At 39.9% G+C, this 25539-nt stretch overlaps 1 long non-coding RNA gene across 2 annotated transcripts in view; it reads left to right on the forward strand.

The window, feature by feature from the left end:
* The window catches only part of LOC140520487 (uncharacterized), a 49594-nt gene extending 25102 nt beyond the window's left edge, over positions 1-24492 (forward strand). Inside the window, exons 2-4 of one of the 2 annotated variants that reach the window (XR_011972526.1) lie at positions 15338-15418; positions 17976-18027; positions 24147-24492. This is a non-coding gene — a long non-coding RNA (uncharacterized lncRNA). The remainder of the gene's footprint in view (positions 1-15337; positions 15419-17975; positions 18028-24146) is intronic. The other variant, XR_011972525.1, reaches the window with a different exon arrangement.
* The last annotated feature ends 1047 nt before the right edge of the window (positions 24493-25539 follow it).

A 25539-nucleotide genomic window follows, 5' to 3' on the forward strand; every position in this document is an offset into this window, starting at 1 on the left:
GTCTCTGGGCTCTCCGGGGTCTCCGCCTCCTGCGTCAGACTGCTTTTCTTGCTATCCATATCTGGAGTTAGACTCAGAAGGAGGAGCTCGGTCGTGTAGTGGATAGAGCACCAGTGTTCAAGCACCCCAGCCCAACTCCCATGTTATAGACAGTGAGGTTATACTAGCTGACCCAAGGATATAACACACACTTAAGTAAAAATGTACTCTGGTGTCTCTAAGGCAGACCTGCATAGGTAAGCATCAAAAAATTAAGCTAAACTTTGGGCCATAGGTAAATTAGACAAGAGACCATTGGTTGCCACAGGTCATATGACAAACAGGAGAGTGTACAGTGGCAATCCTGTATTTTTCACAGGATGCCTAAAATCCTTTGGCAGGCTGCATGTTGTGCGGGCTTACCCTGAGGCATTGCATGCTCATTAGAAACCATTTTTATCATTCTGAGCCAGGATGAACTCATTTTTTAATCTCCTCTTTAGTATTATTAAGCCACGCAAGCATCTAAGTCTAAGCAATCACTTTATCCAATATTCTAAGATTTCTAAGACATGTTTAAAGGAAATTAACATGTTTATGTTATTAATCCTCTGCATTATTTCAAGTCATGATGAAACCATGTCTCTTAATCTCTTATATTTGGACTATATAAAAATCTAGTTAAAAAGTACAAGTAACTTTCTCTGGTACTCTTATGTCTCAAAGTCATGTTCATACTGATTACCAATCTTGTTCATCATTTTGAGCCAAGATAAAACCATATTTTTTAATTTTTTCTTTTAGTAGGATGGAACCATGTGCTCATCCAGTTTAGTAGTGTCAGTGACTTTCTGGAACTTTGGTTATCACCAAGTCATACTGGAACCCATAACCAACCACCTTTCTCGTTTTGAGTTAGGATAAAAACATGTATTAGTCTCTTCTGGTATGTCTGAGCAATATGGTCCTCCAGTTCAAAAGCAGAAACTGCTGCATCTGGCATCTCTAAATCATGTTCATTTTAATCACTGATTCTCATGATTCTGAGCCTAGATGCAACTATCTTTCCTAGTCTTTACTTCTGGTAGGTCTGAGCTATGTTGAACATTATTAACTTATTTGAAAATTTTAACCAACCATATTTCTTGTTCCAAGCCAGACTGAAACCTTTTTACTGTTACTCTGGCATATCTGAGCCATGTGAATGTTTAGTTCAGAAGTGGCCATCAGATTCTCTATTACTCCAGTATTTCTAACTCATGATCCTTACTAACTTACTGCTCTGAGCCAGTATGAAATCATATTTCTTAGTTTTTTCCTCTGCTATATCTGAGTCATGTGATCATCTAGTTCATAAATCACATGGGGTCCATATTAAGGGGGAAACTATTAACTTAAACTCAGTGAAAGGTGGAAACCCAGACATGGTAACTTGTTTAAAAAAAACCATGTTAGATGCCAGTATGTGACCAGTACCCAACCTTGAGTGCCTGGGCATTTACCCAACAGTGCTGGCTAAACACCTGGATGTCTGGGAATTGGGTTCAATAAACTAAAATATTAGCCAAAACATTAACTAAGTGGAAAATCCCAAAATATCTGCCATTCCACAGTGAACAACCGTATGACTCCTCCTCACTTTGTCTGACTTCTGTAATTACCATAGGGATTTTGGGGGGATCTTTTTGCTACTAACTTAAACCTTAGAGGATGTCAGCTATCAGCCTCCTCTTCTCTCTAATTGGAGGGCTGGAGGGTAGAGTACCAAATTTCTCCCAGTGTCTTCCTGAATACAGGGCAGAAATTGGATTCCCTGTTTACTCCACTTTGTATTTAGTTCTCTACCTGATTTCATCTCCATGAAACAAGATACCCTCACTGGGTACCTTCTGGTGTCCCAACTCGCATGCTCTTTCTTGCTTCCTTTTGTGTTGTCTCCTTCATACCCACACCCCAACCCTAAATAGATTGTAAGCTCCTTGAGGGCAGGGAACATCTTTTATTAACACTATTCAGGGCTTAGCACACTGCCTGCTACATAGCAGACACAATGTGGATTGGATCAGATTGGTTCTAGCAGCTTTCAAAATTGTCAATACAGAACTGTTATTTTGTTAATTCTTCTGGTTCAGCTCATTGCATTTTTCGTCAGTTTTTAAAAGTCTTCAAAATTCATTCATTTAATATTGATGCCATAGTACAAATTTTTCTAGTTCTGTTCACTGACACCAATTTACAAGTGTTTCCGAAGGTCTTTTTAAAATTATGTTTATTTTTATGTAGCACAGTAGTACTCTTGTCACATTTCATTTCCACAACTCAGCCACTTTTTACTTGTACATCTTCTTAAGTTTACAGATTTTGTCATCACAAAAAGAGCTGCTGTAAATATTTTTGCATTTATAGGACTTGTCCTCTTTCAATTCTTGACTATAGGCTTAGGAGTAGTATAGCTGGGTGAAAGGGTAAACACATTAATAAATTCTACCGGTTGGTATTATAATATCTTTAAGATTCATGTCCTTGAGCTGAAGTTTACATGATTCACTTCCTTATTCTAAAGTGAATCTGATAATAGGATTCATGATATTTCACCATGTTATAAAGTTAAGTAATTGTTTTATATAATCATTTATCTTTGTAACTATCCTAAAAATGTACTGCTGTCATATGAGATATCCAGGAACCCATAATAAAATATTTTGAAATTATAACAAATCACTATGAATGGAAGTGTTTCAGTTTTTAAAAATTTAAAACCTAGAGCTTTCATATGAAGAATACTCAAAGTCAGAGATACTGTTTTAAATTGAGAAGAATTATGAAATCTGTGAGCAGTTCAGGAAGGATGAGAAATTACCACAATAATCAGTTTCATAAAGGTGTGCATCCTCTTTTTTTTTCCCTGAAGGAAGTAAGTTTGGTTATGAGGTATTGGTCTTCATAGCATAGGGTGTCTAAAATTATAATGAATCTTAAAAAGGACATTCAAAAAGCAAACAATACACATGAGAAGACACCTCAGAGTAATAAATATTACAGTTGAAAAGTGGTATTACTCAGAGCCTCATCATACGGAAAAGACTAACTCCATGTAAGGGGAGGAGGAAGGGGACTAGCTAATTAAAGTCCAGTCCTTAGGAGCACATGCATTATATATATTGCCTGTTATCTACCCCTGTGGTGAGCCTGATTGAAGAAATTTGTGCTATTTGCCTAATGGAGAGGCCCTGCCCTTAATTCATAGCATAGACAAGGTATACTGACTTTCCTTCCAGCTTATTTTGTAGTGAATCCGCTGGCCAGTTGCTACAGCAATACTCCTCAGTGGGTTTGAATGTAATCAAAGTACAATTGGGAAATATTAGTAAAATAAAGGAAACTACAGTAGGACAAAATGTTAATATGTGGTTTTCTGAGTCAATAAGCCGCCCGTACAGTTTAGTGGCCCTGTTCCTCTTTGAGTTTGATATCACTTTCTAAACTTCTCTGAATCTATTTCATCTTTAAAAGAAAGATAGCACTTAACTTGCAAGGTTATTGTGATGTTCACTTGAGATACATGTATTCGTATATACATTTATATATATATGTACACATGTGAAGGAAATATAAAAATAAAAGTATTTGCAAACCTTGAAGTTCTATATAAATGATTGCTATTACTACTAACAATAATAATGTTATCTGTTTGTTGTCTGTTGCTTTTAGTCTTTTTTAAAACCTATTCAATACTTCTCCGTATCAGTGATTACTTTACATTCTTTTGTCTTCATAGCAAAAAAAGGAAATAGTTGACACCACCTTGACAGAAGGTGGACTTGAGTCACAGACATTCTGAATAAACGTACAGTCCACAAAATATAGACTGAAAGGATAGCAGCAGCATTGTGGAGACAGCATCTTCAGTCAGAGAAAAGGCATGTCTTCCTTTCTCTTGCTATGCTATATTATAAGGTTCATATAATCCTATTATTCCCTAGTCATCCTCTTTTTAATAGCATACTTAGTTGTTTCTAGCTTTCTTCTCTGTGTGCATACATTTTAAGACATCTTTGTGAAAATGCATCTGTTAAAGCTACCTAGGGTTGAGGATTTGAGTGATAGAACTGTCTTAAGTTATTTCATTTTAGTCTTATATTTAAAAAATGCTCTCAGAAACAAAGATGGTAGAAACACAACTCACATCTTCATACTGAAATCATCACAAGAATGTTTCAGGGAAGACTCCAGGTGTTGTTGAATGGAAATAACTTGAAAGGAGTCATTAGAGGTAGAAACTCTCAGATGAGAGGATTGTGATTTTATAATATAACATGGAAATGGTCTTTTAATTCCTTAATATGTAACATTTTTTGGCCCTTAGAATCAAGGACTATTATGTTTTAACTGCAAAATCCTTTTATTAGCTTCAGTATGCTGGAGCTAGTAATGCTACTACTCTCTTCTGGCCTCAGTTTGGTGCAATGCTTCTCGTAATATTAAACCAGTGTATTACAGACCTCTAGGCCATAACATCATTGCCCTCTAGAGTCCAATAGTGTTAGAGCTCTCTTGAGGCCCTGGAAGCACCAATTATTAATGTGTTCTACAGGGGAAAATAGGAGTATTTGATCAATTCTCAGCCCTAAAATTTGTTAACTAGTGTCATTTATGAGATTCCTAGGTGAAGTAGTCAATATAGTACAGGCCTCAGTGTTAGGAAGATTTTAGTTAAAATCCTGGTACATACTTAATATCTTTGCAACTCCTGGCAAGTCACTTTATCTCTGTTGGAATCAGCTTTATTATATGTAGAAAGGGATATATGAATAGCACTTACCTCCCATGGTTTTGAGGATTAAAGTGCTTTGTAGACCTCACCGTGATATAAATATCAGCTATTATTTCTCTACAAACAGACTCATATTTACAATCTTTGTAAAAATGGAGGGCTGGACAATGAGTATAGTGATAGGAAAGAACAGTAAGAAATAGAATAAGAATACATCCTTATTATAAATGAGAATATGTGTACATGATTTGTGGTTTTTGAACTTCTTTGTACCAGAAAATCAGTCAATAAGCATTTATTACGTGCCTGTTCTATGCTTGGCACTGTTCTAGGGGAACAAATGAAAAGAATGAAATGATCCCAACTCCAAAGGAGCTTACTTTATAATAAGGGAGACAGACAAGTTACTTGTAAGAAGCTAAAGGGATTTGAGAATCAACTACCATCCTGAGATTTGTAGAAGGACCAGCATTCTCTCTTAGTCTGAAGCACTACTTGGAATTACTGTCATCTTGGAGTCAGAGGAGGCATTTGAGTCACAGAAGTTCTAAATGAACACAGAATGAAAGGAAATAAGGATTTCACAAGATGAGCTGCGGAAACAGCACCCTCCATCCTACCCAAAACTTACCAGGGTGAACCAGAGAGAATCGACAGGACGGGGACAAGAAGACCGAAGGGAGGACGGCTGTTGTAGCAGAGAAAAGAAATCAAAGGATGCCATTGAGTCCCTAGAAACATTTCAGTGCAGGGACCTGAGCTGAAGTTATGACTGATAGAAAAACTAAGGAAAGTGGAAAAGAAAAAAAAAGCAACTCTGCTCCTTTCTCAATTTCCTTTCCATATGTCTGTACAATAATAATGTTTATTTCTTACACCTGAACATTTTTAGTATTCCTGTTTTTGCCTCAAAAATAAAGAGGCCAAGGGTTAGCTAGAGGTAAGTCAACATTTAAATAATGACAGCCAAAAAGTTGTCCTTGAATATTAAAATTTTCCTACTTAGGGGCTTGGAGCTCTTGTATCCACTACCTTTTGTTTGATTGGCACTTCCTGAAACAGAGGAGGGAACCACAGGGATCTGACTCATTGCTTCAAGGCTAAAAATGGAGCTAGTTTGTCATGGCAGTGTATGGCTGATCTCAAGAGAGGAGGAGAGTTCCCAAAGAAAAGATCACACTCTAAACTACCTAGGTCAGGAGTGAATATTAAATACTTTCTGACCAACACTATACTCCACAGCAAGACCTATGGATTCTATAGTAACAATAGTTAAATTAATAGTGCCTACTGTGTGCTAGGCACTGTGCTAGGCATTATAAATTTTTTATGTCATTTGATCCTCACAAAAAACCTGGAAGGTAGGTAGGTGCTATTATCATATCCATTTTATGGATGAGGAAACTGAGATAAACAGAGACTATGAAATTTGCTCAGAGTCACAAAACTAGTGTTTGAGACTTGATTTAAACTTCAGCACAGCTAAGTGGCACAGTGAATAGAGTGCCAGGCCTAGAGTTAGAAAGACTTACCTTTATGAATTCAAATCTGGCTCAGACACTAGCTATATGTGGGCAAGTCACAACTCTGCCTCAGTTTCTTCATCTGTCAAATGAACCTGAGAAGGAAATGGCAAACCACTCCAGTATCTTTGCCAAGAAAACCCCAAATGAGGTTATGAAGAGTCAGACTATTGAAAATAACTGAACAACTTCCTGACTCGGGTTCTGGTTCTGGTTGTTTTTCCACTGCATATATATACAAATAAATATGAAGAAAACATATACAGAAAGAAGTCAGATACAAAGTAAGTTAGGAAGGGCAGGTGCAAGCTGTTAGGCAAATGAAGAAAAGGCTTTGACGAGTAAGGCCGGACAGCACTGGAATGGAGTCTCCAACGAAGCCGGGAATTTTAAGTGGAGTTGAGAAGGGGGAGCACAACACCCATGAAGGACAAGCAGCAGACAAAGAAGTGGGAGATGGGACCCTGTATGTGATAAACAGCAGTGGAGGGGGGATGGGGGGGAGTGAAGTACCTGGACTCTTAGTAAGAGTGGAGGGGAAACAATGTAACAAGATTGGAAAGGTGGTAGGAAGGTGCCAGGTTTCCACCTGCTGCTTCTCTTGCTTGCAGCTCCACTGAGCAAGCTGCTCTCTGGTGGTCCTCCTCTTTCCATGCTGAGTCCCCCAAAGATCTATGCCTGCATGAGATCTTTCTTCCAGGCGTGAATGAATGTGGCGGGAGCAAGGATGGTATGTGCTCCGTTTATTCTCAGCTAGCTCAGAGTATATATAGGCATTCTACTTCCATGCATACAAGAAGCACGTACACGCTGTGCTGAGCTTACATGCTTGGCTGTTGCTGCTCTTGCTCAGCATAATTGCTGAAGGTCGGTTATTGCTTAAGGGTGGTCCATCATGTAAGTCATGCAAGACATGACGTCCCAAGAGATTTCTCCCAAGGACACCATGACCCTGATAACCTGAGAGTTCCAAACTCCTTACATTCGCACTTTTCCGACTTCCTTGTATGTGTTCTCTTCCTTCCTGAGACTGTGAACTCCTTGAGGGCAGGGACTTCCTTTATTTGTATTCCTAGTGCCAGACATATAGTTGGTGCTTAATAAGTGTTTATTGAATGCACAGTTGTAGAGAGCTTTACATGCCAGATAGAGGAGATAAGAAACCACAGAATTTCTAAAAAAGTGGGGGGAGAAGAGGTCAGATAATTGATTTAGGAAAATCACTTTGGCATTTCAGTGAATAGTGGATTGGAGTGGGGTAAAAATTTAGGATGAAAAAAGCATTTAGGAAGCTATATTGTGATCCAGGTGAGGTTATGGAATTGTGAATTAGGGTGGTAACTCTGTGAATGGAGAGATGTACATGTGTGCATGTGTGTCAGAAATGGGGTTCAGTCACTCCCTGATAGAGTTAGGGGGTTAGCCCAAGCATGCAGCTGCAGCTCACTATTCCCCTAGTAGCATACCATGTGGAGTTCTGTCCTCCCTTAAGAAATAAAGCTCTAACCAAAGTTTGCGAAGGAAGCATTTGTTTATGGTTCTTGCAAGAAGCAGGGGTATGGTACCCATTAGGCACTGCCAACCTGAAAGTTTGATTGAAGGAAAGGCAACAGGCTAAATGCATATATCTTTATTATTATTCCCTTTAAAGTAACAGTTAAATAGATCTCTGGAGCCAGGTTAATCTGACTGCTCAGTATAGGAATAATCAGACTTAAATATATTTTACCATGAGAAAGGAACTCTCTTAGTTGAACAGATTCTAAATTAAGACAATTGACAAAGCAGTGTTAGTTGCAATTTGTGATTCCAGGATGTGTGAATAGCATATGTCTCTTATCCTACAAAATAAGGAGAAAATCCTACCACTCTCATGGCAGGCATCCTGTCATAAACAGGTCTTTGAAATTGCTTACGCAGGTAAGGGTATTTTTAGAGCAAAGCAGTGTGATTGATTAGTTGAGGCTCGGGCCCTTATTGAAGTCCAAAATTTATACTAAATGATTAATACATACATACACACACACACACACACACACACACACACACACACACACACACTCACTCTCTCTCTCTTACAGAAAAAAACTTTTGTAGTTCCTTGTCTCTCCTTTCAGAGCTGGGATTGGTCCCAGCTTTTCTGGGTTACAGTCTTCCTGATGTTCCCATCACATATCTCCTTGCTATATTCCTCCCCCACAGAGAAGTTAGTTAAACATTTCTCAGTAGTTGGGACTTGGTGACTGAGGCATGAACCCTCGAGTTGGACCTGTGTTGCGTGTTTCATTCTTTCTGACTTCCTTGAGCTAGGGGACCTTGACCACCCTTCTTACAAAAATAGGATGTGTTTATGTGCTGACATTGCATTCTTTAGCCAATTCCTTGTATGGCAGTATCTATGGAAACAGGACTCCATAGATTCTTTATCTCATAAATCCCTACTCTTGTTTTAGTAAGGATTCTGCTTCCACATACCACAGGGTTCTTTTCACTTTCAAATTTATGTAACATTAATTCACATTCTTAATCACTAGGAGAGGGATCATGGGTTCTTTTCTATGGTCACTTTTACATTCCCTTGTCCATATATATGTGTACACCTATCCTCTGCATGGTGTCTTGTACAAGCCTCCTGATTATGCATGAGGTAAGGTATGCATTAAGGGTAGGGGGATTAGTCCACTTAAGGCGATTAAAATGACCCCTATAACTATCTGTTTCCACCAGGAGTCACTGAACTAGCTCAGCCATGATGCATTACAAGGACTAGTCCAAATCTGTACTGGGATATGTGCTAATTTCCTGTGATTTCTTGGACCACTTTTCCATTATCATCTATTTTCATATAACAGTTGGAACAGGTAATGCCTACATTACCCCACCTTCCTCTGCCAGCAAATCATGGAGGATCAACTTATTTTGCAATACAGCTTCCCTAGTGTGGGTGACTTGATCTGTCAATAAATATAATGCTTTGGCTGTTTGGTTAGTAATAATTTCTACTACTGTCTGTAGCCTTATTAGTCTGTTAAGAGTGTAAATCAGAATCCAGTATCCTCAAATTCCATCCTACGCCCAGTGGCAGGTCCATAGATCTGAATGATTTCTCCTGGAATTCATCACCCCACCCATTTGCATCCCCACTCACAGTCAGGGAAGTATCTTTACTTCACTTGACCCTTTCTTGTGAAGGTTTAAAATCATCATATAATTGTATTCCCAGTTTGCTTCCCTCTTGTCCTCTCAGTAAGAAAAACTTTGGTCTAATTAACCCAATGTAACATACTCCTATTCGGTTGAGAGGGCAGCATGGTCACAAATTCAATAATGGCCTTTTAAGGTTGGCTCTGCCTCTTCAAACAACCTTAGCTTATAAACAACATCAGGGTAATAGTGTCAGTCTTCTGGGCCCAAGGGCCCACCTGCTATGAAGATGGTACTGCATCTCTGGAGCTGTTGTTTTCTCTTCAAAGTACATTTATATTGGGGGCCAGTTTGGTTAGTTCTGCTCTAAAACTCAAAAAAAACAGGGCTCGTATCTTATTTTTTTTTCCATCTCCATGTGGGACCATAACCTTTGTTAGAGTAGTTTTATAAGAGCTTTGCCAATGTAGAAGGCACTTGTTTACATTACAGCTCTCTTTCTTTCCTGCCACCATGCAACTTTGTTCCTCAAATATCTTACTGTCAGACCTTTCCGACTTACAAGCTACCCAGGTCCCATTTGGACAGCGGATGGCTGCCTGATTCCATTTACACAGATAATCTGTACATTTACCTCACTAGTCCAAGTTTCTCTGCAGAATTCTGCCTCCGCCCAATATAAGTCCATTTACACTCAATATCCCTCACTTCTCCCCCTTCTCCTGTTTGATTCAGGTGGTAAAAGCCCTGAACAAGCTCTGCCAAATACCAACTATGTTTTTCAGATTTGTTCCAGAATCTAGTACCATTCTGCACTTCCTACCAGTTGCTGAGAATCCAGACTGGACATGAGAGGGATTGCAGACCATGGCAAATCCAACAATCGGTTGCATTAAATGATTTGGCAATGAATTCCACTAGTTGTAGGAATTGATTCTCATCCCTCTTGGGGAAAGGAATTGGGGCTACACTGAACAAGATGAACAGAGTTACTTAACAGACTGAGGGAAGTGAGTATGACCTTCATTTTGCTAATTCTCGTTAGGTATTCCCACTATTTTCAGGAAAACTTAATATGATGCCTATTATTCCCATTTTATTCCTGTTTTCTAACAATAGACATAAAGCTTAGGGTTTCTAACGTTTCCCCATTAGTGAAAGTCTTTCTCCATCCTTCATCCAGCACAAAATGAACAATTAATAGTAAAATCAAAACAAAAAATACCACTACAAAGGGTAGTCCAATTTCTTCTGACATCCTTCTCTTTTCTAGTGTATGTTGATCTTCAAGGGATCAAGATTGTTCTTAATAGTCCACTCTTGCGGCTCCTCCAAGTGTCCCTTTAGCTTGGTATAATGAGTCCACTGCCTCTCAACAGTCTCTTAGTTAGAAGTATCTGGAATGGTGCCTTCCAGCTGGGCTGGAGCTTGGTTTCCTTCCAGGATTTAATAAGCACCCCATTCTCCCAGTTGGAAAGGATGTGTACTGAAGTCCAGGGGAGTCCTCTGGGTGAGAAGTCCTTTTTTTCTCAAATCTGAAAGGGATGATGACAGTGCTAGTATATAATCCCTTAAAAATTCATCCTTGGTTTCAAAGGTGGGAAGTTCCAAAGACCCTCCTAAATAAGATAGCCCAAACAAAATCTCATAGGGGGAAACACCCCATATCTTTCCGAGGAATGGTAGTGATCCTCAAAAGGGCAATGCACAAGCATCTTGTCCGGGGCAGCCTAGTCTCATTTACTAATTTTATTAGATACCTGTCTTTTCAGGGTCTTATTTATTCATTCCACTTTCCCTGATGAGAGTGGGTGCTAGGGGGTATGAAATTGCCATTCTATTTGCAATCCTGCCATAATATTTTGCAGTATCCTAGAGGTGAAGTGAGTCCCATTATCCACATCAATTTTCTCCACTAGGTATTTCTAGGTATAATTTGTTACATTAATACTTTGTTAACCCCATTTGAAGTAGCAGATCTCGAGGTAGGTCTCAATCCAGCCTGTTAAATAATCAACTATCACAAGCAGGTATTTTAAACTTCCTGTTGGAGTCATTTCAGTAAAGTCCACTTGTATACTCTGGTAGGGCCACAGTCCTGGTTCTCTGCCTCCTTGAGTCTGCTTCCTCAATACCTTTTTACTTTCTGACAAGTGACGCTCTTGAAATGCCCAAATTTCCTTAGAAAGATATCACATATAGCTTGTATTCCCCAGTGACTTTCTTGATGCAGTATTCCCAAGACTTCTCTAGTTAACTTTTCCCTCGCATAAGGTAGATGCCAATGACCTCCCTGGGTTCTTATAGCTCCCACTTTCCCCAGATCCTCTTCCTTACTTTTTGTAAATATTGAAGAGCTTTTAACTTCAGTTAAGGATGGAATTAGGGCGAATATTTTGCTTGAGCATTCTCTGCATGCTACTTCATGTGCTGCTTCATCAGTCAAATGGTTTAGCATAATCTCTGAAGTGTTCCCCTTTTGATGCCCCCTAAAACGTACCTCAGGAATTTCCTGAGCTAGTGACAAACTTTCTAACACCTGGTTGATTATTTCCCTGTGAACCAGCTCCTTTCCCTTACTGTTGATCAGCCCTCTCTCCTTCCAAATCTTTCCAAAAGTATATCCCATAAGCATACTTAAAATCTGTATATATCATGTTTTCTGTTCCCTTTAATTGCTTCAGACCTTGATTCAGTGTATGGTTTGTGCTGACTAATTCTTGGGTAGAGAGCCTCCCTCTATTAGCTGATGGGTTTTCCCATCTATTATCCTTGAGGAGACATCTATAAACAATTTTCTGCCTCTAGTGGAGGGGACATCTCTTAGATCCAGCCTCACCTTGGTCTGATAGTCTACAGTGTCTTAAACAGTCATGCTCTAGGTTGACTGATTTGGTTGGCTCCTTTTGTAAAAAGGTGGCAGGATTAATATTGTCTGAAGCTAGTTCCAAATCATCGCTTTCCATTAAATCATTGCTTTCCATTACTATAGCTTCATACTTCAAAATCCTCAAATCAGTTAACTACCTCCCAGCTCTTTGGTGTAACGTAGTCCTTACTTGATGAGGATGCTCCTCCAAATATAAGTTTTCTATTTTATTCCACTAGTAGGGCAGTAGCTGCCACTACCTGCACACATTAAGGCCAACCATGAGAAACTGGGTCCAGTAATTTCAATAAGAATGCCACAGGCTGTCACCACCCTGCCCATGACTGGGATAGGACCCAGGACAGCCCCCTTGTTTACAGTGGCAAACAGTTGAAAAGGCTTATTTAGGGTAGGTAGTGCAAGAACAGGGGCCTGGATTAGGACCTGCTTTAAGTCCTTGATTAACTGCCCTTCTTTTGTGCTCCATTGTGGAGATTTGGGTTCTAGTAATTTTTTAAATAAATTTTTAGTCTGTTGTGCACAACCAGCAATATCCAATTAGTCCCAAAAGTTTTCTCAGTTCCTTTTTGGTCTTTGGTAAGGATAGCCATATGATCCTGTTGACTCTCAGCATTAATTCTCCTTTTTCCTTCACTAATTAACTATCCTAAATATTTCCCTTCTGATTCTGTAAATTGTTACTTCTTTGGGGAGACTCAGCCCTTTTTCTCCCAAAAAATTTAGTAATTTAATAGTGACTTGAACCACCTCTTGTCTTTTTCCCTGAGAGAAGAAAGTCATCCACTTACTGCAGAAGCATGATTCTCTCAGGGACTAAAGATTCAATGTAGTTTCCAATGCCTGTCCAAATAGATTGGGAGACTCTATAAACCCCTGAGGCAAAATTTTTGCTACCTATGGATGAGGCAGTCTAAATTGTTGTCTGCATCTTGTTTGGGGATTCTGCCAGGTGAGGGCAAAGAGATCTCTACTCTTTTTCTGTAAGAAACAGGTCCAAAAGGTATCCTTTAAATCTGTCACACTGAACCATGTATGTTCAGGTGGGATTTTACTCCTCAGGGTATTTGGGTTTGGTACCACAGGGTATCAAACCCATACTATTTTGTTGATGGCTCTCAGGTCCTGTACCAGCCTGTAAGTCCCATCTTGCTTTCTGACTGGGAGAATGGGGGTGTTAAAACTGGGCATACAGGATTTGAGCAGCTTAGCTCCTTTACAAGGACTTGTAAAGGAATCAGATGCTGTTTTACACAAACTGTTTCCCTAGGGTTCTTTGAGCTTATCACTATAGGGTCTATTCATAATCCTCCCCTGTTGCCCAAACCCTTAGGGTCAATTTCCTGCTCACCCTGAACTGTCAAGGAGTATATTTTAACTTTAATCTGGTCCTCCACCACTAATTGAATTATCAAGTCTCTCCCGAGCAGGTTGCTCTCTGCTTTGGGTATATAATTGAATTTTGCTAAAATCTACTTATTCTGCCAGTAAGTGGGGACTTCCCATAACCTTTAAAGTTTCTTTCCCAAATTTAATTCCTTACGGTAAGAGAGAGATCTCTGCTCCAGTATCCACCAGAAAAATCACTTCTTCCTTATTTTTCCCAAACTGTAAGTTTACAAGGGGTTCCTGGTTGGACCGGAGGAGGAAGAACCCCAGACTCCCCATTCGTCCTTAAGAGTGAGGAGGGGAACTATGCATTCCTCTTTCTTCAGTTCCAGGCACTCCTCCTAAAATGCCCATTTTTTTCCCACAGTGGTTACAGGTGATTCTACCCATGCACTGATTGGGGCCAGTTCCTTTCTCTCTTCCTTTTGCTCTCCGAATTCAAGTTTCCTCTTTGGTTTTGCTTCCTAGGGAATTCACCCCCTCCCTTTATGCATGCAGGTGTATGGATCATGACTTCAGCCTTCTATTTCTGTTTTTGTCCTCTCTCCGAACATAAACCCTCCGAGCCTCCCTTAGTAATTATTCTAAGGGCCTTTCATTCCATCTCTCAATCTTTTGCAATTTTTGGTTTATGTTCAGTCAAGCCATGGTTATCCCCTGGGTCACAGGATCTTGGGGATCCATCCCTGAATATTTCCTTATCCTTCCCATCATCCTTTCTAAGAATTGTAAAGGAGATTCATTGTTTTCCTGGTCTGTCTCAAAGGCCTTGTTGAGATTTTGGCATGGCCCCTTTTATTTCCTCTATTATTAACTCTGTCAGATCCTGCGTACACCTACAATGCTCTCCCAAATTGTTCTCCCTTTCAGGATCCTCATTTCACAGTTTCCTGTCTGCTGCTACTGCTTCAGGGCCGGGGGGGGGGGTGGGGTGGGGGGGGGTGGTGTCTCCTTTCCCACCCCTCCATTACAGCCTTCCTATCATTACCTTTTCCTTCCCTATAAAGAGGAGGTTAAATATGAACATCAGTTCAACCCAGGCCCAAGAACTGGTCTAGCTGTTCTGATAGTTGCCACCAGGTCTTCAATCAGGGACTTCATTTTTTTCTTGAAGCTCCTAACTTCACTTGTACTTGGGGGCATTCACAAACCCAATTTCTCCCCCTCCTATAGGGACTTCTCTTATTGGGTATATAGGAATCACCTTGGAGGTGGATGGGAGCAGAAAGCTTATCAAATTCTGCTGACATTGTTCTAGTTCTTTCTGCAATCTATCATAGGGTCCCCTTTGCCCGTCCCCCTGCTTCCCTTGTTCCTCTCCTTTTAACTTTTTCCAAAGGTCTCTCTTTTCTCTTGAAAAGGAGACACATCAATGAGATGTGTAGTGGAGGAGCAGAATAGGAGGTAGTGGGATGGGAGAGCAGTCAGTATATCTTATGTTTTTCCTCTTCTCCCTTCACTAGGAACAATTTTATCTTTGTGTTGCCTCCCTTCCAGCAAGAAGCATAGTCTGACTCCTGTTTGTTAATGGGGTTTTAGAGTTTACATATAAATTCAAAGCCTGACATATCTGATCCTGATCCTCAAGGTCTAAGAATTGGTTCCAGTATGTAATCATCTTTTTTCTTGTCTTTTCCTAAGGTGGACAGACTACCCCAATTAGTATCCTCCCTGATGGACTGTTTTGGGGAACGTCCAGAGGATTCTCCACATCCTCCCCAGGTACATTTTTCTTAGAGCTCTTATTTTCCCTCTTAGTAATTTTTCTCCAAGTGTTCCGCCCCTTCAAGGACTGGCCTACCTAAGCTGAAATCCAAGACCAACGAGGCAGTACACTAGCCACCAATCTATCCTACCTTGTTCAATATATTGACTTGCGTCGTCTTGGCCATTATTGGTTTCATTTTCTCGCAATTGTTCACTCACTGTTCTTGGCCAAACCAAGGATCCTTCTAACATCAGGAAACAGTAAGAGGAGAAGGTTAGGACCATTGGAATGAGCGAGAGTGCTCTTCCCTGGGTTCTTCTCTGCACGACCACCTTGGGATCTTCTGGATTCCTGGCCAGTGTACCACATAGTCAGAAACTGATTCAGTCAGTCCTTGGTAGGGTTAGGGGGTTAGCCCAAGCATGCAGCTGCAGCTCATTACTCCCCTAGTAGTGGTGGGGTACAAGTAGCTCAAGCCAAGACCTTTTTCCCTTGGATAGGGAGGACTTTTGTCACATTTGTCTGAAGGGCCTTGGAAAGTCTGGGGGGGGGGGGAAGGGTGGGGTACTCCTTGGATTCCCCTTCCATTTCTCCAAGGCCAGATACTCCCTGTCTTCTATTTAGCGTCCTTTTGATGTTCTCGACTACTTAGTGTTCTCTTAAGTCCAAGTTGCCCAGCCTGGATTGTGGATTGTCTGGACTACCAGCCACTCCTGTCAGGTTCTTCCTGGGTTTGATCTACCAAGACCATCCCTGGGACCCCAGACTACCTGGCAACACCTGGATGCTTCCCTCAGTCTTTTTCTGTATTTAAGTTCCATCTAGCCTTCATGAAGGTGCTCAGATTCAATACAACTTAGACTCTGTCTAGCTGAGATTCTAACCTGCTTGTGAATACAAGCATTACAAATGCTTAGGCTCCTTAAGAGTCAACCCAGTATGGTGAATCTTTAATACACTTTGTTTTTCTTTGGCTTTAAGAAGACTTGAGTGGAATTCATTCAAGCAGGACCCAGTATGTCAGTATTTCCAGGTCTCCAGCACCTGTGAACCTCAACAGCAGCATACTGTATGGAGTTCTGTCCTCCCTTAAGAAACAAAATTCAAACTGAAGTGAGTGGAGGAAGCATTTATTTATGGTTTTTGCAAGAAGTTGGGTGTATGGTACCTGCTACAGACATAACACACAATCTACAGAAGCTAGAACAAGCCTTTTATGTGGTTAGCTCTTCCTTGTCCCTCCCTTTAGAGGTGGAATTGGTCCCAGCTTTTCTGGGTTAGTCTTCCTGACATTTCCACCACATATCTCCTTGATGTGTCCTCCACCCCTTTAACATATGAATTGTGCCTAGTTTTGTGCTATTGCTCCCCCCAGGCAGAGAAGTTAGTTAAGCATATTCAGTAGTTGGGACCCAGTAAGTAGAGCATGAATCCTGAGGTGGAGCTGTGTTGCGTGTTTCTTTCTGACTTCTTTCTGACTTCCTTGAGCTAGGGGTCCCTGACCACCCTTCTTGTAAAACAGGAAGTGCTTATGTGCTAATATTGTATTCTTTAGCCAATTTCTTGTACGGCAGTATCTGTGAAAGCAGATTTTACTTCCTGAAAACAGTAAATACCAAGTTTGTGTAAGAATTTAACTCAGGGAGTGCATCTTAACACAAAACCTATTTATTTTGGATGCTGTTTTTTCTTTCACAGTGGCTTGAAAACAGTCCCAGTTGCTTTGTTTTTTTCCCCAAAATGCAAATTAGATGATGGTATAAGACAGGAGCTCAGCTTCCTGCATATTCACTGGATCCCGGCAGACTGGGAGAGAGGTGAGACAAGGAAATCATAGTCACTTTACTCTCATGGTGGCAGGGATGGGGGTATCTACCCCTGTAGCATCCATACTTCATTCTTTCTATTCTCCCAGCAGCCAGCAAGAAGGGGGAAAGCATCCACCTCCCTTTAGTACAGGGAGATCGATTAATCAGCATTCACTGACCAGTGCTTGTTAGATATAGAGGGGGGAAGCACACGAAGAGGGCATCCTGATAGAAATAAGCTTGTAAGTTTACATTGTAATCTATGGTTATATGTGTCCACATGGAGCAAGTGCAGTGCTGGTGTTTACAGGCTAAGCACAAGCGCAGAGTGAATGTTTATGGGCCATGGGTCCTGGGACACAAATGAGAATTATGCAAGTTGATATGTGGTTACTTTACTGGTAACATACGCAAGGATAGAGTTTCCACTTTTAATAAACATATTTGACTTGTTTTCCTTGGTTCACCTATTCAGATGAATGTTGTTCTCAAGGGTTAGGTAAAAGTTGGCCCAAGTAAGTGATCCTTCTTTCAAGATTCTTTGGTTTTGTCTCACAGGTTTAGCTCTTTTTATTTCTAGGGTTTTTAATTCACTTTAGTTTTCTAATCTCTCCGCTTTCAATTTTTTTCTGTTTAAAATCTGAGCTGATTTAGAAGTATTACCTCATTATACGTTTGCAGTGCATTTGTGACCTCCAGAGGTAATGAATTGCTCTGCCACTTGTCTGTGCCTCAAGGTAAAGTGGAATGCTTTTCTTTCCAGACTAAGCCTTCCCTAATCCTCTACGTGCAAAGCCAACATTAATCACATAAAGGTGAGCATTTGTCAGGTTTTCTTTTTAACAATAGGGACAATGAACCAATAGCAATAAAGAGATAGAGCAAAGGGGAGGAATAGAGTTTGTGAATATAAAGCATCTGGGGTTATGAATTGCAGAAGAGTTTTGGTTGTATAGTTTTCCAGTCTGCCTTCTTCCTGGAAAGGAGAAGAGGCATAATTGGGAGTGTAGTGATGCAGTTAATGAGAGCAACTTCTTTCCCTTACGGAGAATAGATGGGAGGTGGGGAGGGAAGGAGAAGAGAATTATTTCTGAGAGAGCTTTGATAAACTCAGAAACCATTGTCAGTTCGAGTGGGCTTCTCAGCCCTGATCTATCCAGCAGTACCCTTATCAGTCTCATTTCTCACCTGCTGCATTATGCCAGAACATCCCTGACTTTACCAGGCAACCAAGTTGGTATGGATTACCCCCTACTATACTTTCCAGCTTCCTTTTGTGTAACTTCTTCTCGCATTAAATTGTAATTTCCTGGAGAGCAAAGATGATTTGTTTTCTTTTGGCATTTGTATCCCCAGTGCTTAGCACTTACGGGCATTTAATAAACGTTTACTAATGTAACTACTAAATGTAACTAGAAGGAGGTAGTAGTAGCAAAGTGGCAATAGAGGCAGAAGACAGAGCAATCGAAGGCAGTGTTACATACCCTGGCCTGTCCTCATGGGTCCAAAGTTGAGGGCTAACTCCACAAAGTCTGGTCTTGAAATAACTCTTTCTGGCTTCTTTCTCCCAGAAATTCTCAACAAAAACAGTCCCAGAAATCCCAGCTTCAAAATGTTATATCAGCATTTCTGTTCTCTAGGGCACATATCACAGACCAGGACATATTTGCTCTGGTTAATAATGTTTGTTGTGTTACAATTCAGCGACTTATAATTTTGAACTTGGTAGTAGATTAGACAAGAAAAAAGATAGGAAAGATAGTTAAAAGCAGACACTTCAACTTGAGCCATCCCAATTTGAAGAAAATAAGGCATATCCAAACCTAATCTCTAAAATACTTCCATTCTTAGCAATAAGTGAAAAAGATAAGGTGAATTTATTTTAAACCTACATAGTAATTTAATTATGCACATACATAGATAAACTGGAGGACCTATAGAATTATTTTTAACAGATTTTAATTTTCCTTATAAAACTACCCTGAAGTGATTTTCTAAATGAACACTTACCTATTTCTTTCCCACTAGTATCTGGAAAATGTATTCAGGATCTTTATGAGAATCAAGGTCAAAGGTGACTGTGTCTGTAATGTTATCATCCTTCTTGTAGTGTTATGCAAATGAAAAATCAGATTCCACATATTTTGAGTATTATGTTCCTGTTCAGTTATTACATTCTATTTTACGGGAGCTTCAGCCTGAAGGAAAATCAGCTTATAAGGAAGTCCATCATAAAAATGATGGGATGACCATTTGCTATTAGAATTATCAAAAAGCTAAAACTTTTAAGCCAGTCATCTTCATCCAAGGCTTTGAAAAGGGGGCTGGTTTTTATTCTTTGCTTTAAAAAAAATCTTTAGTACATATTTTTCCCCTTCATTCAACTTTGAGAATTTACAGGCCAAATATGGCATTCTGTTACCATCTGTTTTTTCCAGATTATTCTTCCATTTCTACTATCTTTTAACCTCCAGAATATTAACTCAGCTCTTTCAATAACTTCAATACATGGATTATCATCTTTTATAATTCCTCCTTGTCAATTTCTATGAGTTCAATGATCATCTCTATGCATATATCTTACCACCATGTAACATAACTATGTTTTGGACATCTCAAACTTAGCATGTCCAGAACAACATTCATTACCTTTCCTGACAAACTTCTCTTCTGAATTTCTATGTTACTGTCAAAAGCACCATTGTACTTTGAGTTACCCACTGTCCTCCTAGATTCCTCTCCCATATTTATCCCACATATCCAGTCTGCTGTCAAGCAGACACTTAATAAATGCTTGCTGACTGGACCTCAGGTTTTGATCAGTGCCACAGCCTTTTGGTTGGTTTCCCTGTCTAAAACCTCTCCCCACTCTAACCCATTGCACGTTCATGTTCACATTCGGCAATTTTAAAAAATCTATACTCATAAGTTTATGTCTTTCTCCTTTTTTGATCTTCTCTTAATACCAAACATGTGCCTCGCTCTAATACTTACAAAAAATCAGCTTGTCTTTTATTTCCTTGAGGTATATATGCAAAGTTAAGGGTTGAGATTGGGAAAAGAGAAGCTAGAGTGATGACTTGGCAGAGTTGCGCATGGAGATGAGATTGAAGGTTTAAGTGAAGGTGAGTAATAGTTTTAAGAAGAGTCAGACATAGTGAAAAATGGAATAATAAAAGATTATGATGGGATGAAGGGATATCAGAGTTCTTAAATCCTGGAATTGGAGTCCTAGTATATGATGGCAAGATCAAGAATGTGACCTTTCATGTGCATAGCGGAGGGGAAAGGTAGGAGCAAGTCATGGGACCAGAGTAGATTCAAGGAACTGGGTGGTAGTTCATATATTTGGGAGGTCAGTGTATATATATACTATGCTGAGGTTTTTTAGTTTGAGGGCAGGAATTGGGGCAAAGAGGGAAAATTTCAGGAAGATTCAGCCTCCAAGCTATGGATTGAATGAATGAAACTTAAACGTGGAGAGATTATCTAGTGAAGACAGCAAAGAGAGATTCTGAATATAGGAGGAATTACGACTTTTCTCTAGGATCAATGTGTCATGTGTGAAAGACGGTATAAAAAGCTCTAGAAAAAATGGCCAGGGATGGCAGGAAGAGCCAAGTCTCAGGGAAAGCCAGAAGATGGATGGTGCATGAGAGGAAGAAGTCTAGAAGGAAAGGACTTTGCTAATTATGGAAAGAGTTCCCAAGGCAAGTGAATATGGAGTAGTTGGAATGAGGCTAAAATGGATGTAGACAAGTGAGCAGACAACAGGATTTAGGGAGGAAGCTTTGTTTAGTAGTAGTTCAGTATTATAGTGATTAGGATGGAGAGGGGTAGACCCAGGGAGAGCTTGTAAACCACTTAGAGAAAAAAAATCAAAGCAGTGTATCAGTGAATGCAGGAATCTCTGCTCATGAAAGCAGACATGGAGAATGTTGAGGGTTCACTCACGGTCTCACAGTCTTCTGCCCAACCATTGTGCCCTTGTGTTTGTTTTCCTTGGGGATTTGCACAGTTATAACAGAGCAGGGATAAATGAAAGAAACTGACTCATAGATTCTAGAGAGATCTATGGGTAAGTAGATAAATAAGGGATTGGTGAGAGGTCATTAGATTGTTAAAGAAAGGAAAGGATGATAGATTAAGAACTAGAAGGGGCTTTTAGTTTTTTTCCATAATAAATTCTACTACTGATCTTTATTTTGTTTGTATGTATTTCTTATTTCCTATCCCTCATGACTCCTCCACTTTTCTTATCCCTACTACTTGCCCTCTTATTACCTAGCTTAAGCCCTCTCCAAAGATCTGTCCCTCATCTTTCCCCCAAGGTTTTTAAACCCAGGTCTGCCTAAATCGGAGTCTAGTACCTTTCCCTCATATTTCACTGTGTAAATATAGCTTTAAAAGTAAAAAAAAAAATGATTGTAATAGTCTTAATGAAATACTTTATGTAAATAGAAAACACTTTCCCTCCCCCATACAAGTAGTTTAATAACAAAGCTCAGGAACTCAGCTACTTGTGTGGAGTGTTTGATATTTGTATTCCTATGATGACTAAGTGACTGCTAGGTATATACAAACTTCAGAATAGTCTCCCTCCCTGAAGAGAAAGTAAAAGGGGAGGGTGGGGGGAGACTTTCAACAATCCAGGTTGTGTGTGTTTGTCCTTGTGTGTGTTCGTCCTTCGTTGCCGAAGAAGACCATGCCATCAGAGAAATGATGACATGACTTGCACTTGACTTTATTTTGAATGAAGGAGGGCTGTGCAGGTCACCAGCCTCACTTCTCCTCCAGAACCATCTGGATCCACTGACCAGATATTCATCAGGATGACTGGAGATGACCCAGAATGAGGCAGTTGGGGTTAAGTTTAGACTTACCCATGGTCACACAGCTAGTGAGTGTCAAGTATCTGAGATGAGATTTGAACTCAGGTCCTTCTCACTCCTGTACTGGTGCTCTATCCATGGCACCACCTAGCTGTCCCACATTCCAGGTTATCAAACAACTAAATATCCCTTAAGAAAACAAGACAAAACATAAGAAACCAGAAGAAGGCGTCAATGGGGTGGGGGGAAGTATGGAGTGGGAGAAGGAAAATGACCTATATTGTGAAGCTGGAAAATGTAAGAATGTTACATAGAAGAGAAAGACAAGAGATTTTGTGACTTCCTGAAGAAGACAACAGGTTGAGGGACCTGAAGCAGCACCGTGTGTTTATCCTCCAAGCAATGATAAAGTAGATACATCAGTACTGTCAGGTGAGAAATGACCCAGCGATGGTTAAAGGAAGAGGAGAATAGTAGTAATGATGATGACGTGTTCAGAGGAACTGAGGAAGCTATTTGTCTGCCTGGTAACAATAATCTGAAACATAGCAGAGCCTTCCAAGGCTTGTCAAAACAGCTGAGACTGCACATAGAGTGATTCACATGGATACAAGTGATGTTGCCAGAAGTCCAGAAAGCATTGACAAAAGATAATGAGTTCTTGGGCAAGCAGCTGAATACCAGAGGGCTACAAGTGGTATTTTTTATCACTGGTGATCCCTGAAGGCAAGGGATGCTAAAGAGAAAAACTGATTTGGGAATTGAAAAGCTAGCAAAAAACATTGATGGTGTCTGAGAATGAGAATTGAATTTCGAGACCAGTGTTTAAAAACAACAACAAAAAGACAGAAAGGCTCCTGGACAAAGATGGAATACCTAAGAGGATTGAAAAAAAAAATGTATTTGCACTGCAAATCTAATTAAAAGGACTTTAAACTTTATAAGAAAGACAGGGAGAAGACCAAGAATCAATCAAATATAATGGCATGGTTTTCAGTAAGCCCTAGGACTCTAATTAACTGGGATAAGGACTCACTATTGGACAGAAGAAAAGTAGAAAACAGTAGGGTAGAAACTGAGTTTAGACCAGTATCTCATGATATATTAAGCTCCAAATGAATGTGAGACCTACATATAAAGAAGCAGAGAAGGATATACCTTTCACAATTGTAGATCAGGGGACAAGGAATAGAAAGAATTACAGATGATAGGAAGTTTTAATTAGATAAATTTTAAAAGGCTTCATATAAATGGAAGTAATGCAGTTACAACAGAATCAGTTACCTTGGTAGTGGGAGGAAATAATTTTACAGCAAATTTCTCTGATAAAATTATGATATCCAAGATATTAAAGCAAGATCGATAAATGGTCAAAGGATATAGGAGAAAGAAGAAGAAAGGAAATCTATTGGCAGCCATATTTTTAAAAAATTCCAAATGATTAGTAACTAGATACTTAAATTAAAATGACTTTAAAATTCCACTTCACACTTCTCAGATCCACAAAGCAATGTGGCAGCTTTTGCAGGGTTTGTAGAAGGACAGACATACTAATGAACCATTAGTGATTCTGTGAAACAGTTCAGCACTTCTGGAAAATAATTTGGAATTATATGCAAAAAAGTTGTATTTCCTTTGACCCACTAAGAGAGAGAGAGCACTTGTGGGAACTTCACTTGAAAGTGTGCAGAGCCAGGAGAACAATTTATATAAAACAACTACCTTGTAAATAAAAATAACATTGAAAGACTTAGTAATTCTGATCAATGTGATGACCACTCATGACTTGATGACTCATGAAGAATCATTCTATTTATCTGCTTAAGAGTTACAGGCTCCTTAAGAGTCAACCCAGTACGGCGAATCTTTAATAAACTTTGTTTTTCTTTGGCTTTAAGAAGGCTTGTGTCAAATTCATTCAAGTAGGACCCGGCATGTCGATATTTTGGGCTCCCCACCACCCCGAAACTCAACACTCCCTGACTTTAGATTTGATGTTAGAGGGTTAGGCTTTGGCTTTGGATACTTGGGAGGAAAGGTCTGGGTTACTCCTCCTGCTGCTTTCTTGGAGTATTGAACATTGTGTTATTTTACTTTTTCAGGGACAACTCAGGCTTGGGATCTACAAGCTTCTTGTTCTCCAGTGTCCATAGATCTCTCTCTGTCTCGCTGTGCTGACCTGGACTGGAAAAAATGATTCACTACGACTTTTTTTTTATTTTAATTTTAATTTTTAATGTTCTACAATCACTACCATAAAACTTAGATTTCCCCCCCCTACCTACTCCCCACCACCCCCTCCCTCCCCAAGATAGCATACAATTCTACATAGGACTTACACATACTTTTCCTATTGAATACATTTTCACTATAGTCATGCTGTGTAGACGAACTAGAATAAATGGAAGAAATCATATAATAAATCAAAACATAGTACACACACAAAAATGATCTGCTACATTCTGCGAATGAATTCCATAGTTCTTTCTCTGAGTGTGGAAGGCATTTTGCCTTAGAAGACCATTGAGAATTTTTTTTTTTAAGTTCTTGCATTGTTACGAAGTTCCAAGTCTACCAGAAAAAACTCTCGCACACTGTGGTCATTGCTATGCACAAAGTCCTCCTGGTTCTGTTCCTTTCACTCAGCATCAGATCATAAGTCTTTTCAGGCCTCCCTGAAGTCTTCTTGTTCATCATTTCTTATGGTGCAGTAGTACTCCATTACATTCATATATCATAATTTATTCAGCCATTCCCCAAATGATGGGCATCCCCTTCACTACCACTTTTTTCTTGTATTTTCTGATCAGGAGTTGTTCTGGTGTGTTTTCTAGAACTGTTTAAAGGTATTTTAGAGGGGAGATTGCTGTACTTCTTACTATTTTACCATCTTGGCTGTGACCTCCTACAAATGTCTCTTAAAAAGCAGATGGAAACTCAAATTGATTTTCTGCAAGGAAGTACTTACTGCTTGAAAACTGAAGCATTAAATTCTATGACAGATATGAGTCTATAAAAAGTAATCCATAATCAGATCCTTGCAGATATCAAAAGAAGGAATCTAAAAGCGATAAATGCTAAGTTCTTTAAAAAGAAATATGCTCGGGGGCGGAGCCAAGATGGTGAAGTGAAAGCAACGACTCACCTAAGCTCCTGGACAAATTCCTCTGGATACCTCTGAAAGGAGAATCTGACCAAACTTTGGAGGTGCGGAATCCAGTGGGTGACAAACTTTGACAGATTTGGAGCCCAGGTTAGACTGGAAGGTCCGCGGGAAGGATCTGTTCCGCGGGGGTGAGCCCCAGCGCACAGCGCAGCGCGGTCAGCAGAGCAGGGCGGAAGGGACCTGAGAAGCCCGAGAGTGGCGGGCAAAACCAGCGGAGCAGGAGACCAGCCAAACCGAGCCGGTGAGAGCCGCTGAGCACCAGATATCAGCGCAGCAGCCCTTGAAACCTTCAGCCTGAAGACTAAACTTCGATAAGTCACCTACTTGAA

The sequence above is a fragment of the Notamacropus eugenii genome, chromosome 1 (genome assembly GCF_028372415.1).
Source record: "Notamacropus eugenii isolate mMacEug1 chromosome 1, mMacEug1.pri_v2, whole genome shotgun sequence".
NCBI classification, from domain to species: Eukaryota; Metazoa; Chordata; class Mammalia; order Diprotodontia; family Macropodidae; genus Notamacropus; species Notamacropus eugenii.